The 16,493-nt window shown below is 49.0% G+C and overlaps 1 protein-coding gene across 1 annotated transcript in view; it reads right to left on the bottom strand.

Moving 5' to 3' along the window:
- Positions 1-399, bottom strand: part of ELAVL1 (ELAV like RNA binding protein 1) — a 47,537-nt gene extending 47,138 nt beyond the window's left edge. The window contains exon 1 of the mRNA XM_003919386.5: positions 243-399. The gene's annotated coding sequence lies outside the window, so the exon portion shown is untranslated. The remainder of the gene's footprint in view (positions 1-242) is intronic.
- Between the last annotated feature and the right edge of the window lie 16,094 nt (positions 400-16,493).

The following is a 16,493-nucleotide window of genomic DNA, read 5'->3' as shown; positions in this document are numbered from 1 at the left end:
TATCCCCCTCGCCCGTCCCTCGAGGCGCCAGAGGAATCCAGCCCCAGGGCCTGTCGCCGGCGCCTACACCGGCCCGACCCGACCCGCCCGCCGCGGCCCCAGCGCGCGTCCCCTCCCGCGGTCCGGCGCGGCCTGGGCCTCGGCCGGTGCAGGCCCGCGGGCGCCCCGCGGCCAGGCCAGGCGAGCTCAGGCCTGCCGCGGCCTACCCTGTCGGGCGCCGCCGAAGGCCCCCACCGCCTCACCTGGACGCGGGCGGGCGGGCCCGGGGCTGCTCCGGGGCGGGCGGGAGGCGGCGGCGGCGCGGCGCTAACGGCTCCGCTCGGCCTCGGTAGCGGTGGCGGCGGTGGCGGCGACGGCGACGGCGGCAGCGGCTCCTCCTCAGCGCGCACGACCCGCTCCGGCCCGCGGACCGGACACGCCCCCCCGGCGCGCGCGCCCATTGGTCGGCGTCCGCCACGTCGCGCTGCTCATTGGCCGTCGTGGCTGTCGCGGCACCCCCGGGGCGCGCGGGAGAGGCGGGACTTCCGGTCGGCGCCGCCTGCGAAGGGCTCCGCGGCCGGCGGAGACGCGGGCAGCCAGCGATGGCCGCGGAGGGGGCGGACTGGGTTCCGGCCCTCGGAGGCTGACGGAATGCGGTGGCTGAGGAGCGGCGCCTCTGGTTGAGCGCTCGCCGTATGTCCCGCACCTGTGTGACCTGCCGCCGCCGCCCAGTAAGGTAGGAACGGTCAGCGCGCCGGGGTTACGCGTACAAAACCTGGGTTCGAATCCCGGCCCCGACGTTTCCTCACGTAGTGCGGTTGGGCAGGAGCTGACGTCACCTTGCCGGGCCTCAGTTTCCTTCTCTGGTGCGCTGAGGAGGCGGGGCATGGAACGTGGTCAGAGCACCATCGGTGCTGGCTCTTTGAGCAAGCTAGTTCCCGAAGGCTCAGCCTCTCATTCATTCATTAAAATGTCATTGAGCGCCTACTGTGTGTCAGTCACTGTATGGGCAGTGAGCAGAAAAAAAATACCTGGTCTTATTGGGCTAACATTCTAAGCCAGCGCTGACCTAGAATGCCCTAGTAGAAATACATACAACCTACATGTTTAATTTTTTTATGCTTTAATTTTTTAAATAAAGATGGGCTCTGGCTCTGTTGCCCAGGCTGGTCTGGAACTCCTGGACTCAAGTGATTCTCCTGCGTCCGCCTCACAAAGAGCTGGGATTACAGGCATGCTTGCACTCTGCCTAATTTTGTTTTTCTTTTTTGTGTGTGTGTGTGATCTGAAAATAATAATCTTTTTATTTTTATTTATTTATTTGAGAAGGAGTCTTGCTGTGTCACCAGGCTGGAGTGCAGTGGCGTGATCTCGGCTCACTGCAACCTCCGCTTCCCGGGTTCAAGCGATTCTCCTGCCTCAGCCTCCTGAGTAGCAGGGACTACAGGCGCGTGCCACCACAACCAGCTAATTTTTATATTTTTAGGAGAGACGGGGTTTCACGGTGTTGGCCAGGATGATCTCTCTCTCTTGACCTCCTGATCCGCCCACCTCGGCCTCCCAAAGTGCTGGGATTACAGGCGTGAGCCACCACCTGGCCTAGAAAAGCTTTTTACAGATTGGGTCTCACTGTGTTGCCCAGGCTGGAGTACAGTGGCTGTTCACAGGTGCAATCATCCCACAGGTTTAACTCCTGACCTCAAGCAGTCCTCCTGCCTCAGGCTCCCAAGTAGCTGGGATTATAGGCACGTGCCACCACACCTAGCTCAATTAAATGTTAAATTTAACATTTAATTGTTATATTTTATGGTAGCTAGCATTCTGGATCATCACGGTGCAATAGAAGTATAAGCAAAGCAGGCCAGGCGCAGTGGCTCATGCCTGTAATCCCAGCACTTTGGGAGGCCAAGGCAGGCAGATCACGAGGTCAGGAGTTCAAGACCAGCCTGGCCAACATGGTAAACCCCCATCTCTACTAAAAATACAAAAATTAGCTGGGCGTGGTGGCGGGTATCCGTAATCCCAGCTAATCGGGAGGCTGAGGCAGGAGAATCGCTTGAAACTGGAAGGCAGAGGTTGCAGTGAGCCAAGATCCTGCCTCTGCACTCCAGCCTGGGTGAAAGAGGGAAATTCCATCTCAAAAAAAAAAAGAAGTATAAGCAAGCCACAGATTTGTCAGCGAGGTATGTAATTTAAATTAATTAAATTGTTAGCCATATTTAAAAATAAGTAAAAAGAAACAGGTGATGTTAATTGTAATGTGTTTTATTTAACTCAGTATGTTGAATATGTTATTATTTAAACATGTAGTCAATATTTTAAAATACAGGATATTTTGTATCTATTATCTTTCCAAAATACAAGATACTTTGTGTGTCCTTTTTCTTTCCTGCATGCTTTTTTTTTTTTTTTTTTTTTTTTTTTGGAAACAGAGTCTCACTCTGTTGCCCAACCTGGAGTGCAGTGGTGGGATCTCGGCTCACTTCAACCTTCCCCTCCCGGGTTCAAGCAATTCTCCTGCCTCAGCCTCCCTCCCAAGTAACTGGGATCACAGGCACCCGTGACCACACCCCGCTATTTTTTTTTTTTTTTTGAGACGAATCTCTGTCTCACCCAGGCTGGAGTGTAGTGGCAGCATCTCAGCTCACTGCAACTTCTGCTTCCCAGGTTCAAAGTGATTCTTCTGCCTCAGCCTCCCCGAGTAGCTGGGATTACAGGCGTGTGCCACCACGCCCAGCTAATTTTTGTATTTTTGGTAGAGATGGGGTTTTACCTTGTTGGTCAGGCCGGTCTCGAACTCCTGATGTTAGGTGATCTGCCTGCCTCGCCCTCCCAAAGTGCTGGAATTACAGCCTAATTTTTGTATTTTTAGTAGAGATGAGGTTTCACCATGTTGCCCTGCTTGGTTTTGTTTGTTTGTTTGTTTGGAGACAGAGTCTCACTCTGTTGCCCAGGCTGGAGTGCAGTGGCACGATCTTTGCTCACTGCAACCTCCGCCTCCTGGGTTCAAATGATTCTCCTGCCTCAGCCTTCCAAGTAGCTGAGATTACAGACATTTGCCACCATGCCCAGCTAATTTTTTGTATTTTTAGTAGAGATGGGGTTTTACCATGTTGCCCAGGCTGGCCTCGAACTCCTTACTTCAAGTGATCCACCCGCCCTGGCCTCCCATAGTGCTGGTATTACAGGTATGAGCCACCGCGCTTGGCCGCTGCCTGCTTTGGAAATCTAGTATGTATTTTATACTCCACAGCACAGCACAGCACCGCACATCTCAAGTCGGACTGGCTGCATTTCAAGGGCTCAGCCATCACACATTACCAGTCGCTACTGCATCAGACTGTGCAGTGCTGGATGGGGAGTCAGAAGAGAAACCAGGTGATTTCCATGTCAAGTGAACAGGCTAAGAAAAGCAAATTGGGGAAAGAGCACAGGGAATGTGGAAGTTGCTGTTTGAAAGAGGATGGTTGAGAAGGTTGAAGAGGTGTCATTTGCAGAGAGACCCAAAGGAGGTGAGAGCGCTGAACAAACAGTTACATTCTTCGTTGTCTGCCACAGTGCTGTCCAGAAGAACATCCCACAATAATGGGCATGTTCCGTATCAGCTCCGTCCAATTCAGTAGCCCCTGGCTCCGTGGGGTTTTCTTTCTTTCTTTCTGTTCTTCTTTTCTTTCTTTCTTTCTTTCCTTTTTCTCTTTCTTTTTTTTTTTTTTTTTTTTTTATATGGAGTCTCACTGTCTTACCCAGGCTGGAGTGCAGTGGTGTGATCTTAGCTCACTGCAAACTCCACCTCCTGGGTTTAAGCGATTCTCCTGCCTCAGCCTCCCAAGTAGCTGGAACTACAGGCATGCACCACCACGCCTGGCTAATGTTTATATATATTTTTTGTTTTGTTTTGTTTTTGTTTTGTTTGAGGCAGAGTCTCGTCCTGTTGCCCAGGCTGGAGTGCAGTGGCACGATCTCGGCTCACTGCAAGCTCCGCCTCCCAGGTTCACTCCATTCTCCTGCCTCAGCCTCCCGAGTAGTTGGGACTACAGGCGCCTGCTACCACGCCCAGCTAATTTTTTCTTGTATTTTTAGTAGAGATGGGGTTTCACCATGTTAACCAGGATGGTCCGTATCTCCTGACCTCGTGATCTGACGGCCTTGGCCTCCCAAAGTGCTGGGATTACAGGCGTGAGCCACAGTGTCCGGCCTATATTTATATTTTTATTTATTATTATTATCATTATTATTATTATTTTTTTGAGATGGAATCTTGCACTATCACCCAGGCTGGAGTGCAGTGGTGTGATCTCGGCTCACTGCAACCTCTGCCTCCCGGGTTCAAGTGATTCTCGTGCCTCAGCCTCCCAAGTAGCTGGGACCGCCTGCCACCACACCTGACTAACTTTTTTTGTATTTTTAGTGGAAACAAGATTTCACCATGTTGGCCAGGCCAGTCTTGAACTCCCAACTTCAGGTGATCCACCAACCTCGGCCTCCCAAAGTGCTGGGATTACAGGCATGAGCCACTGCATCTGACCTGCATATGTGTTTTGTGGGGTGTTTTTTTTTTTTTGCACTTGGCATATGGCTGGTACCATTAAAGAACTGACTTTCTGGCCAGACAACGGCAGCTTATGCCTGTAATCTCAAGCACTTTGGGAAGCCGAAGTGGGAGGATCACTTGGGGCCAGGAGTTCCAGACCAGCCTGGGCAACATAGCAAGCCCCTATCTCTACCAAAGAAAAAAATAAAAAATAGCCAGGTGATATGGTGTGGGCCTTTAGTCTCGGCTACTTGAAAGGCTGAGGTGAGAGGATTTCTCGAGCTCAGTAGTTCGAGACTGCAGTGAGTTGTGATCATGCCACAACACTTCAGACTGGGCAACAAAGCAAAACCCCATGTCAAAAAACAAAAACAACAAAAAAAACTGAGCATAAGTTTTTAATTAATTCAAATGTAAATAACCACATAGAGTTAGTGGCTCCTGTAGTGGACGGCATAGGGTTAGTACAGTGGTGACAAGTTCTCTGAATTAAGTGGGTCCTTCATGGCAAATGCTTTATGGACATCCTGTGAAATCCTAGAAATAGGCCGGGCAGGGTGGCTGATGCCTATAATCCCAGCACTTTGGGAGGCCGAGGCAGGCGGATCACGAGGTCAGCAGTTCAAGACAAGTCTAGCCAACATAGTGAAACCCCATCTCTACTAAAAATACAAAAATTAGCCAGGCATGGTAGCAGGTGCCTGTAATCCCAGCTACTCAGGAGGCTGAGGCAGGAGAATCGCTTGAACCCAGCAGTTGGAGGTTGCAGTGAGCTGAGATTGCGCCGCTGCACTCCAGCCTGTGCAACAAAGCGAGACTGTCTCAAAAACAAAACAAAACAAAACAAAAACACGAAATCCTAGAAATAGCTCTGTGATATGGGAGCTATAATCATTGTTCCCACAATGAAAAATAAACTTCATTCATTCATCTATACTTTAGTATTGTTGATAGATTTTATTTTTTAACCCAGATGTGGTGGCTCACATATATAATCCCAACACTTTGGGAGGCTGAGGCAGGCAGATCACTTGAGGTCAGGAGTTCAAGACCAGCCTGGCCGCCAGGCACGTGGGCTCACTCCTGTAATCCCAGCACTTTGGGAGGCCAAGGTGGGTGGATCACGAGGTCAAGAGATCGGGAGCATCCTGGCTAACACGGTGAAACCCTGTCTCTACTAAAAATACAAAAAATTAGCTGGGCATGGTGGTGGACGCCTGTAGTCCCAGCTACTTGGGAGGTGGAGGCAGGAGAATGGTGTGAACCCGGGAAGCAGAGCTTGCAGTGAGCCGAGACCGTGCCACTGCACTCCAGCCGGGGCAACAGAGCGAGACTCCATTTCAAAAAATAAAAAATAAACCAGCCTGGCCAACATGGTGAAACCCCGTCTCTTCTAAAACTACAAAAATTGGTCGGGCTTGGTGGCGCCTGTAATCCCAACTACTTGGGAGCTGAGGCAGGAGAATCACTTGAACCGGGGAAGCAGAGGTTGCAGTGAGCCAAGATCGCGCCATTGCACTCCAACCTGGGCAACAAAAGCCAAACTCCATTTCAAAAAAAAAAAAAAAAGGAAAATAAAATGTTCTAAACTGAGATTGGAGTGATGGGCAACAGAAGAGTGAGACTGTCTCAAAAAAAAAAAAAAAAAAAGACTTTATCTTTTAGAAAAATTTAAACCTGGCACAGTGGCTCACACCTATAATCCCAGCAGTTTGGGAGGCTGAGGTGGGAGGATCTGTTGAGGCCTGGAGTTTGAGACCAGCGCAGGTAATATAACAAGACCCCCATCTCTAGTAAAAATTTAAAAAATTTGCTGGGTGTGGTAGGACACACCTGTGCTCCCAGGTACTGAGGAGGCTGAGGTGGGAGGGCTGGTTAAGTCTGGGAGGTCAAGGCTACAGTGAACTGTGATTGCACCACTGCCCTCCATTCTGGGTGACAGAGTGTGACCTTATCTCAAAATAAATAAATAAATAAAATAAAAATTTTAGATTTACGGAAATACTGCCAAAGTAGTAGTAGAGAGTTACCAGGCCTGGTGCAGTGGCAGGTTATTATAATCCCAGCTACTTGGGAGGCTAAGGTGGGAGGATCTCTGAGCCCAGGAGTTGCAGAACAGCCTGGGCAACATAGCCAGACCCTGTCCTTTTTTTTCTTTTTTTTTTTTTTTGAGACCAAGTCTCACTCTATCGCCCATGGAGTGCAGTGGTGTGATCTCAGCTCACTGCAATCTGCGTCTCCTGGGTTCAAGTGATTCTCCTGCCTCAGCCTCCCAAGTAGCTGGGATTATATGCACCCGCCATCACACCCAGCTAATTTTTATATTTTTAGTAGAGACGAGTTTTCACCATGTTGTCCAGGCTGGTCTCCAACTCCTGACCTCAGGTGATCCACCTGCTTTGGCTTCCCAAAGTGCTGGGATTACAGGCGTGAGACCTGACCCTGTGTTAAAAACAAACAAAAAAACAGAATTACCATTATTCCCTATTAGTTAAATATTTTAGTTACAAATGAGTAACATATTGGTAACAAATTAATAATGATAATTTGTTGCAATTAATGGACCAATACTGATACTTTGCTATTAACTGAAGGTCAGAGTTTAGTCTTCCTTTGTGTTGCCCTAGTATCTTTTTTCTTTTCCAGGATCCTACCCAGGAGACCATCTCACTTTTTTTTTTTCTTTTTGAGATGGAGTCTCGCTCTGTCACCTGGACTGGAGTGCAGTGGTGTGATCTCGGCTCACTGCAGCCTTCACCTCCTGGGTTCAAGTGATCCTCCTGACTCAGCCTCCCAAGTAGCTCAGTCTACAGGGACCCACCATGATGCCCGGCTAATTTTTGTATTTTTAGTAGAGACGGGGTTTTGCCATGTTGGCCAGGCTGGTCTTGAACTCCTGACCTCAAGTGATCCACCTGCCTCGGCCTCCCAACGTGCTGGGATTACAGGCGTAAGCCACCACACCCGACCAGTTCATCTCACTTTTAGTTCTCTTACCTCATTAGGCTCTTCTTAGCTGTGACAGATTCTCAAACTTCCCTAATTTGTGATGACCTTGACAGTTTTGAGGAGTGCCAGTCAGGTATTTTGGTAAGAATGTCCCTCTTTTGGAATTTATGTGGCGTTTTTCTCATAAGAGTGGGATGACATGTTTTTGGCAGCAAGATCAAGGAAGTAAAGTGCCATTTTCATCACACCATATCAAGGGTACAGCCTATCAAATTTATTGTTTTTTTATTTAAAGACGCAGGGTCCCGGCCGGGCACTGTGGCTCACACCTCTAATCCTCGCCCTTTGGGAGATAGAGGCAGGTGGATCACTTGAGGTCAGGAATTCGAGACCAGCCTGGCCAACATGGTGAAACCCCATCTCTACTAAAAAAGTACAAAAATTAGCTGGATGTGGTGGTGTACACCTGTAGTCCCAGCTACTCTGGAGGCTGAGGCATGAAAATTGCTTGAACCTGGGAGGTGGAGGTTGTAGTGAGCCAAGATTGTGCTGCTACACTCCAGCCTGGGGACTACAGGTGTGCACCACCATGCCCAGCTAATTTTGTATTTTTTAGTAGAGATGGGTTTTCACCGTGTTGGCCAGGCTGGTGTTGAACTCCAGACCTCAGGTGATCCTCCCGTCTTGTTCTCCCAAAGTGCTGGCATTATAGGCATGAGCCACTGTGCCCAGCCCTCCTTTTTTTTTTTTGGAATACTGTGGAAGGAAGTCACTATATGTAACCCACACCTAAGTTGTGGGAAGTTATACTCTATTTCTTTAAGGGTAGACTGTCTACATAATTTTTTTTTTTTTTAAATTTTAGAGACAGAGTCTGGCTGTGTTGCCCAGGCTGGAGTGCAGTGGTGTGATCATGGCTCACTGCAGCCTCAACTTCCTGGGCTCAAGGGATCCTTCTGCCTCAGCCTCTAGTAGCTGGGACTACAGGTGTATGTCATCACATCTGGCTACTTTTTGTATATTTTTGTAGAGGTGGGATCTCACTATGTTGGTCAGGCTAGTCTGGAACTCCTGGCCTTAAGCACTCCTCCCGCCTTGGCCTCCCAAAGTTCTGGGGTTACGATTTACATCACTGCATCTGGCCTACATAAATTATTATTATTTTTTAAGCTTGTCCACAGCTGAAACATAAGTTTTCTAGAATCCTTCCACATGGGAGATTTATGTCACTCTCCCCCATGTATTAGGTCATTGAATTATATCAGGATGGAATGCTATATATTTATTTATTTATTTTATTTTATTTTTTATTTATTTATTTTTTTTGAGACGGAATCTCCCTCTGTCGCCCAGGCTGGAGTGCAGTGACTAGATCTCGGCTCACTGCAAGCTCCGCCTCCCGGGTTTACGCCATTCTCCTGCCTCAGCCTGCCAAGTAGCTGGGACTACAGGTGCCCGCGACCTCGCCTGGCTAGTTTTTTGTATTTTTTGGTAGAGACGGGGTTTCACCGTGTTAGTCAGGATGGTCTCGATCTCCTGACCTTGTGATCCGCCCGTCTCGGCCTCCCAAAGTGCTGGGATTACAGGCTTGAGCCACCGCGCCCGGCCTATTTATTTTATTTTACTTTTGAGATGGAGTTTTGCCCTTATTGCCCAGGCTGGAATACAATGGCATGATCTCAGCTCACCACAACCTCTGCCTCCCAGGTTCAAGCGATTCTCCTGCCTCAGTCTTCCAAGTAGCTGGGATTACAGGTGTGTGCCACCTTGCCCGGCTAATTTTGTATTTTTAGTAGAGACGGGCTTTCTCCACGTTGGTCAGGCTGGTCTTGAACTCCCGACCTTAGGTGATCCGCCTGCCTCGGCCTCCAAAAGTGCTGGAATTATCGGCATAAGCCACCACGCCTGGCCTGGATGTTTATTTTATGCTTTGTGTTATAACCCAATACTACTGTATTTTGTCAGTCAAATTGTTCCGGCTTTGGCCATCTACCACTCTTTAATTTGGCTTCTGTGGCCCTTTGACGTATTCCCATCAATGTGTTTTTCAGTGGTTTTTTTGTTTATTTGTTTTATTCGAAGCAGTTGCTTACTTTGTGGCAACACAAAATGCTGCAGGCCTATCTTGTATATTTCTGCCCTTTGTCCTAGAAGCAGCCATGTCTCCAAGGAGGCCCTGGTACCTTTTAGTAGAGAATGGTATTGAAAGCCAGGATCTGGGGCACCAGGAGTGCTCATTGCTACTGGAATGTTGTTTCTTTAGATCTTTAGATTACCAGTAGCTTTTTTTTTTTTTTTTTTTTTAAGACAGGGTCTCACTATATTGCCCAGGCTGGAGTGCAGTGGTGCCATCTTGGCTCACTGCAGCCTAAACCTCCTGGACTCAAGCCATCCTCCCACCTCAGTGTCCCAAGTAGCTGGGACTACAGGCGTGTGCCACCATGCCCACCTAAATTTTTGCATTTTTTGTAGAGACAGGGTTTTACCATGTTGCTCAGCCTGGTCTCGAACTCCTGAGCTCAAGTGATCCACCCACCTTGGTCTCTCGAAGTGCTGCGATTACAGGCGTGAACCACCAAACCCAGTATCAATAGCTCTTTTCTTTTTCTTTTTCTTTTTTCTTTCCTTTTTTTTTTTTTGTTTTTTTGGTTTTTTGTTTTTTTGTGAAAGGGTCTGCACTCACCAGCTGTGTGACCTTGGGCGAGTCATTTAATCTCTCTGAGTTTCAGCTTCCTCATCTCTAAAATGTCTAAGATGGGGGTGGGCCACATGTGGTGGCTCACACCTGTAGTCCCAGCACTTTGGGAGGCTGAGGTGGGCAGATCATTTGAGGCTAAGAGTTCAGACCAGCCTGGCCAATATGGTAAAACCCCATCTCTACTAAAAGTAAAAAAATTAGCCAGGCATGGTGGTACACACCTGTAATGCCAGCTACTCTGGAGGCTGAGACAAGAGAATCACTTGAACCCGAGAAGGGGAGGTTGTAGTGAGCCAAGATGGTGCCACTGCACTCCAGTCTGGGCAACAGCGAGACTCTGTCTCCAATAAATAAAAATAAAATAAGGCTGATGTGGTGGCACACGCCTGTAATCACAGCACATTGGAGGCCAAGGCAGGCGGATCACCTGAGGTTAGGAGTTCAAGACCAGCCTGACCAACGTAGAGAAACCCTGTCTCTACTAAAAATACAAAATTAGCCGGGTGTGGTGGTGGGTGTCTGTAATCCCAGCTACTCGGGAGGCTGAGGCTGGAGAATCGCTTAAACCTGGGAGGCGGAGGTTGCGGTAAGCCAAGAGCACGCCATTGCACCCCAGCCTGGGAGACAAGAGTGAAACTCGGTCTCTAAAAATAAAAATGAAATAAATAAAACGGGGGTTATCATAGTCCAGGTGATCCTTGAACAACCGGGGTCCTACATCTGAACCGTACAGGTCCACTTACAAGTGGATTTTCTTCCACCTCTGCCACCTGTGAGACAGCAGGACCAACCCCTCCTCCTCCTCCTCCTCCTCCTCCTCCTCCTCCTCCTCCTCCTCCTCAGCCTACTCCGAGTGAAGACGACACGAAGACCATTGTGATCCACTACCACTTAATGAATGATGAATATATTTTCTCTTCCTAATAATTTTTTTTTTTTTTTTGAGACAGTCTCGCTGTATTCCCCAGGCTGGAGTACAGTGGTATGATCTTGGGTCACTGCAACCTCCGCCTCCTGGGTTCAAGCGATTCTCCTGCCTCAGTCTCCTGAGTAGCTGGGATTACAGGCGTCTGCCACCATGCCCGGCTAATTTTGGTATTTTTAATAGAGCCTGGGTTTCACTATGTTGGCCAGGCTGGTCTCAAACTCCTGACCTCATGTGATCTGCCTGACTTGGCCTCCCAAAGTGCTGGGATTACAGGCATGAACCACCTCGCCTGGCCTCTTCCTAATGATTTTTTTTTTTTTTTTTTTTGAGACGGAGTCTCCCTCTGTAGCCCAGGCTGGAGTGCAGTGGCTGGATCTCAGCTCACTGCAAGCTCCGCCTCCCGGGTTCACGCCATTCTCCTGCCTCAGCCTCCCGAGTAGCTGGGACTACAGGCGCCCGCCACCTCGCCCGGCTAGTTTTTTTTTTTTGTATTTCTTAGTAGAGACGGGGTTTCACCGTGTTAGCCAGGATGGTCTCGATCTCCTGACCTCGTGATCCACCCGTCTCGGCCTCCCAAAGTGCTGGGATTACAGGCTTGAGCCACCGCGCCCGGCCCCTAATGATTTTTTAAAGTACATCTTGTTTTCTCTATCTTCCTTTATCATAAAAATATACGATACAAATAAAATACAGAATATGTGTTAATGGACTGTATATGTTATGACTAAGGTTTCTGGTCAACAGTGGGCTATTGGTGGTTAAATTTTGGGGCAGTGTGTATAAGAGTCAGGCGCACTTCCTGAGGGCACTGTGAGAACTAAACTGACCCACTTTTACAATCTTTGGAACCAAGGGCAGGTGCTGGGGCTCACACCTGTAATTCCAGCACTTAGGGAGGCTAAGGCAGGAAGATCCTTGAGGCCAAGAGTTTGAGACCAGCCTGGACAATAAAGCAAGACTCCGTCTCTACAAAAATTTTTAAAACTTAACCAGGCGGCCGGGCACAGTGGCTCACACCTGTAATCCCAGCACTTTGGGAGGCCGAGGCAGGCAGATCACAAGGTCAGGAGATCGAGACCATCCTGGCTAACACGGTGAAACCCCATCTCTACCAAAAATACAAAAAATTAGTCGGGCATGGTGGCGTGCGCCTGTAGTCCCAGCTGCTGGGGAGGCTGAGGCAGGAAAATGGTGTGAACCCGGGAGGCAGAGCTTGTAGTGAGCCAGCATCGTGCCACTGCACTCCAGCCTGGGCGACAAAGCAAGACTCTGTCTCAAAAAAAAAAAAAAAAAAAAAAAAACTTAAAAAACTTAACCAGACGTGCTAGCGTGTGCCTGTAGTCCCAGCTAGTCAGGTGACTGAGGTGGGAGGATCCCTTGAGCTCAGAAGTTTGAGGTTGCCGTGAGCCGTGATCATGCCACTGCACTCCAACCTGGGTGACAGCAAGACCCTGTCTCTACAAAAAATTTTCTAAAAAAACAAAACCCAGGTCTGCTTGGTCTCAAAGATCTTTATTTGCCTGCTCTGCTTGTGAGATAGGAAGTTCCTGTCTGGTTTTGCTTTTCTTTTTGTGATGGAGTCTGTCTCTGTCATCCAGGCTGGAGTGCAGTGGCACAATTTCGGCTCACTGTAACCTCCACTGATGGTGGATTACACTTTTATTTTTAGTTTTTTATGAGATGGAGTTTTGGTCTTGTTGCACAGGCTAGAGTGCAATGGCAAGATCTCAGCTCACTGCAACCTCCGCCTCCCGGGTTCAAGCGATTCTTCTGCCTCAGCCTCTCAAGTAGCTGGGATTACAGGCACGCACCCCCACACTTGGCTAATTTTTTTGTATTTTTAGTAGAGACATGGTTTTGCCATGTTGGCCAGGCTAGTCTCGAACTCCTGACCTCAAGTGGTCTACCCGCCTTGGCCACCCAAAGTGTTACAGGCATGAGTCACCGCATCTGGCTCTGTTTTCCTTTTTTTTTTTTTTTTAATCAGAAGCATAGTTTTGATCCTAGGAAGTAGGAATCAATCGGCAACGGTAGTTCAGCGTTTTCTTGCCGTCCCTCTCAGTCCCTGTCCGTTCCTTCAGCATAAGCTGTTGTGAGTCCAGGAGGTTAGGAAACACAGAAGCTGACTGAGCCCAAGTCCCTGCTCTAGAGGATATCACTGCCCCGAGGCAAAGACAGACACGTGGACACATAAATCCACCCAGCGTGACGAGGGATGGGCACAGATCGGCCTCCCGTGGAGGGCAGTGTCGGGGCCACATTAATCCATGAGGAAGGGTCGGCCGGGCAGAGAAGAGAAGTGGGGAGTTCCAGACAGAGGGACTGGCAGGAGCAATGGCACAGAGCCGTTTCATTTTATTTATTTTATTTTATTTAAATTTTAGACAGGGCCTCACTCTGTTGCCCAAGCTGGAATGCCATGGTGTGATCATGGCTCACTGCAGCCTCAGCCTCCTGGGCTCTTTTTTTTTTTTTTTAAGAGATAGGGTCTTGTTCTGTCACCCAGGCTGTAGTGCAGTGGCATGATCACAGTTCACTACAGCCTCAAAACTTTTGTCAGGGAGGATCATTTGGGGAGCAGGGGTGCTGGTTCGGAGGGGAGATCACAGTGAGGTGTCACTGACCTTGAGGAGCCCTGGAAAGTCGGGCAGAGAAGCTCTGATGTGATTCCATAGCCCATGTAGTCAACCCACTACAGCCCGATGCAGCCCATGCCTGTTTTCCAACGGCCCGTGAGCCAAGAATGATTTTTCCACGGTTGGAAAACTAACAGTAGTATTTTGTGACATGTGAAAAATACATGAAATGCAAGTTTCAGTGTCCATAAAGCTTGCCAGTAACACAGCCACGCCTCTCCTTTGTGTGTGGCCAGGGGACGCTCTTGAGCTGCCACAGAGGTGGAAGTTGTGCAGACAGGACCCGCTTTATGGATGTGCAAACTGCATCACGCAGGGCCCTGCCCTTCCACTGTCCCCGTTCTGAAGTTCTTTATAGTTTATGACTGAAGGGCCCTGCGTTTTTATTTTGCATCAGGCCATGGAAATTATATAGCCGGCCCTAGCAACAGAGGACACGTACCCTACAAAGCCCCAAATATTTGCTATCAGACCCTTTTCAGGAAACATTGGTGGATCCCGTCTCCCCCCCACCCCAGAGGTTTCTATGTCCTGATACCCCGGAACCAATTAATATGGTACATCACATGGCAGGCTTAAGGGTCTTTTTTTTTTTTTTTTTTTTTTTAAGAGATAGGGTCTGGCCGGGCTCGGTGGCTCACGCCTGTAATCCCAGCACTTTGGGAGGCCAGGGCAGGTGGATCACGAGGGCAGGAGATCGAGACCATCCTGGCTAACATGGTGAAACCCCGTCTCTACTAAATATATAAAAAATTAGCCAGGCATGGTGGCAGGCGCCTGTAGTCCCAGCTACTTGGGAGGCTGAGGCAGGAGAATGGCGTGAACCCGGGAGGCGGAGCTTGCAGTGAGCCGAGATCGTGCCACTGCACTCTGGCCTGGGCAACAGAGCGAGACTCCATCTCAAAAAAAAAAAAAAGATAGGGTCTTGCTCTGTCACCCAGGCTGGAATGCAGTGGCATGATCACAGTTCACTACAGCCTCAAAACTTTTGGGCTCCAGCGATCCTCCTGGCTTAGCCTCCTGAGTAGCTGGGGCTACAGACATAATCCCCAGCTAATTTTAAAAAATTTTCCCAAGCTGGTTTTATTGAACTCCTGGCCTCAAACGATACTCCCAACTCAGCCTCCCAGTGTTGGGATTATAGGTGTGAGCCACTGTGCCCAACCTGGTTAAAGATTTTGAGATGTGCCAGGCATGGTGACTCATGCCTGTAATTCCAGCACTTTGGGAGGCTGAGGTGAGTGGATCACCTGAGGCCAGGAGTTTGAGACCAGCCTGGCCAACATGCTGAAACCCTGTCTCTACTAAAAATACAAAAATTGGCCAGCTATGGTGGCACACGCCTGTAATCCCAGCTACTTTGGAGGCTGGGGTTGCTGTGAGCCGAGGTTGCACCACAGCACTTTAGCCTGGGCAACAGAGCAAGACTCCATCTCAAAAAAAAAAAAAAAAAAAAAAAAGATCTTGAGATGGGAGATCATTCTGGATGATCTGGGTGACCCAATGTCATCACAGGGTCCTTATAAGAAGGAGGCAGGAGGATCAGAATCAGAGATTGGAAGAGGCTGCACTGCTGGCTTGAAGGTGGTGGAAGGGGCCACAAGCCAAGGAATTCAGACGGCCTCTAGATGTTGGGAAATGCAGGGAAATGGATCCTCCCTTGGAGCCTCTAGAAGGAACCAGCCCTGCGCACACCTTGATTTTAGAACCTAGTAAGAACTAATTTCAGACTTCTGACCGCAGGATTGTAAGATAATAAAAATGTACTGCTTTGGGCTGGATGTGGTGGCTTACATCTGTAATTCCAGCACTTTTGGGAGGCTGAGATGGACAGATTGCTTGAGCTCAGGAGTTTGAGACTAGCCTGGGCAATATGGTGAAACCCCATCTGTACAAAAAATAAAATTAGCTCGGCGTGGTGGCACGTGCCTGTAGTCCTAGCTACTTGGGAGACTAAGGTGGGAAGATGGACTGAGCCCATGAGACTGAGGCTGCAGTGAGCCATGATCGCACCATGGCATTCCAACTTGGGCAATAGAGTGAGGCCCTATCTAAAATTAAAATAAATAACATAAAATAGTTGTTTTAAGTCACCAGGGTTGTGGTTGTTTGTTACAGTAGCCGCAGAGAAATAAAGGGGATGGGCATTGAAAATTTATTGGCTGGGTGTGGTGGCTCACGCCTGTAATCCCAGCACTTTGGGAGGCTGAGGCTGGTGATCACTTGAAGTCAGGAGTTCAAGGCCAGCCTGGCCAACATGGTGAAACCCCGTCTCTACTAAAAATACAAAAATTAGCCGGGCTTGGTGGCGGGTGCCTGTAATTCCAGCTACTTGGGAGGCTGAGGCAGGAGAATTGCTTGAACCCAGGAGGTGGAGGTTGCAGTGAGCCGAGACTATGCCACTGCATTCCAACCTGGGCGACAAGAGTGAAACTCCATCTCAAACAATATATATAAAAATACAAATACAAAAATTAGCCAGGCATGGTGGCACATGCCTGTAATCCCAGCAACTCAGGAGGCTGAGGCAGGAGAAAAGCAGGAGAATCGCTTGAACCCAGGAATCGGAGTTTGCTGTGAGCTGAGATTGTGCCACTGCAATCCAGCCTGGACGGCAGTGAGATCTGTCTTAAACAAACAAACAAACAAATAATTTATCTTTTAGCTGAAAGAGTTTAAAACTGAGAGACTGCCAGGCGCGGTGGCTCACGCCTGTAATCCCAGCACTTTGGGAGGCCGAGGCAGGCGGATCACGACGTCAGGAGATCGAGA

This window comes from Papio anubis, chromosome 20 (assembly GCF_008728515.1).
Source record: "Papio anubis isolate 15944 chromosome 20, Panubis1.0, whole genome shotgun sequence".
Taxonomy (NCBI): Eukaryota; Metazoa; Chordata; class Mammalia; order Primates; family Cercopithecidae; genus Papio; species Papio anubis.
Note: the sequence above shows the minus strand (reverse complement) of the source record. Positions and strands in the feature narration are given on the sequence as shown.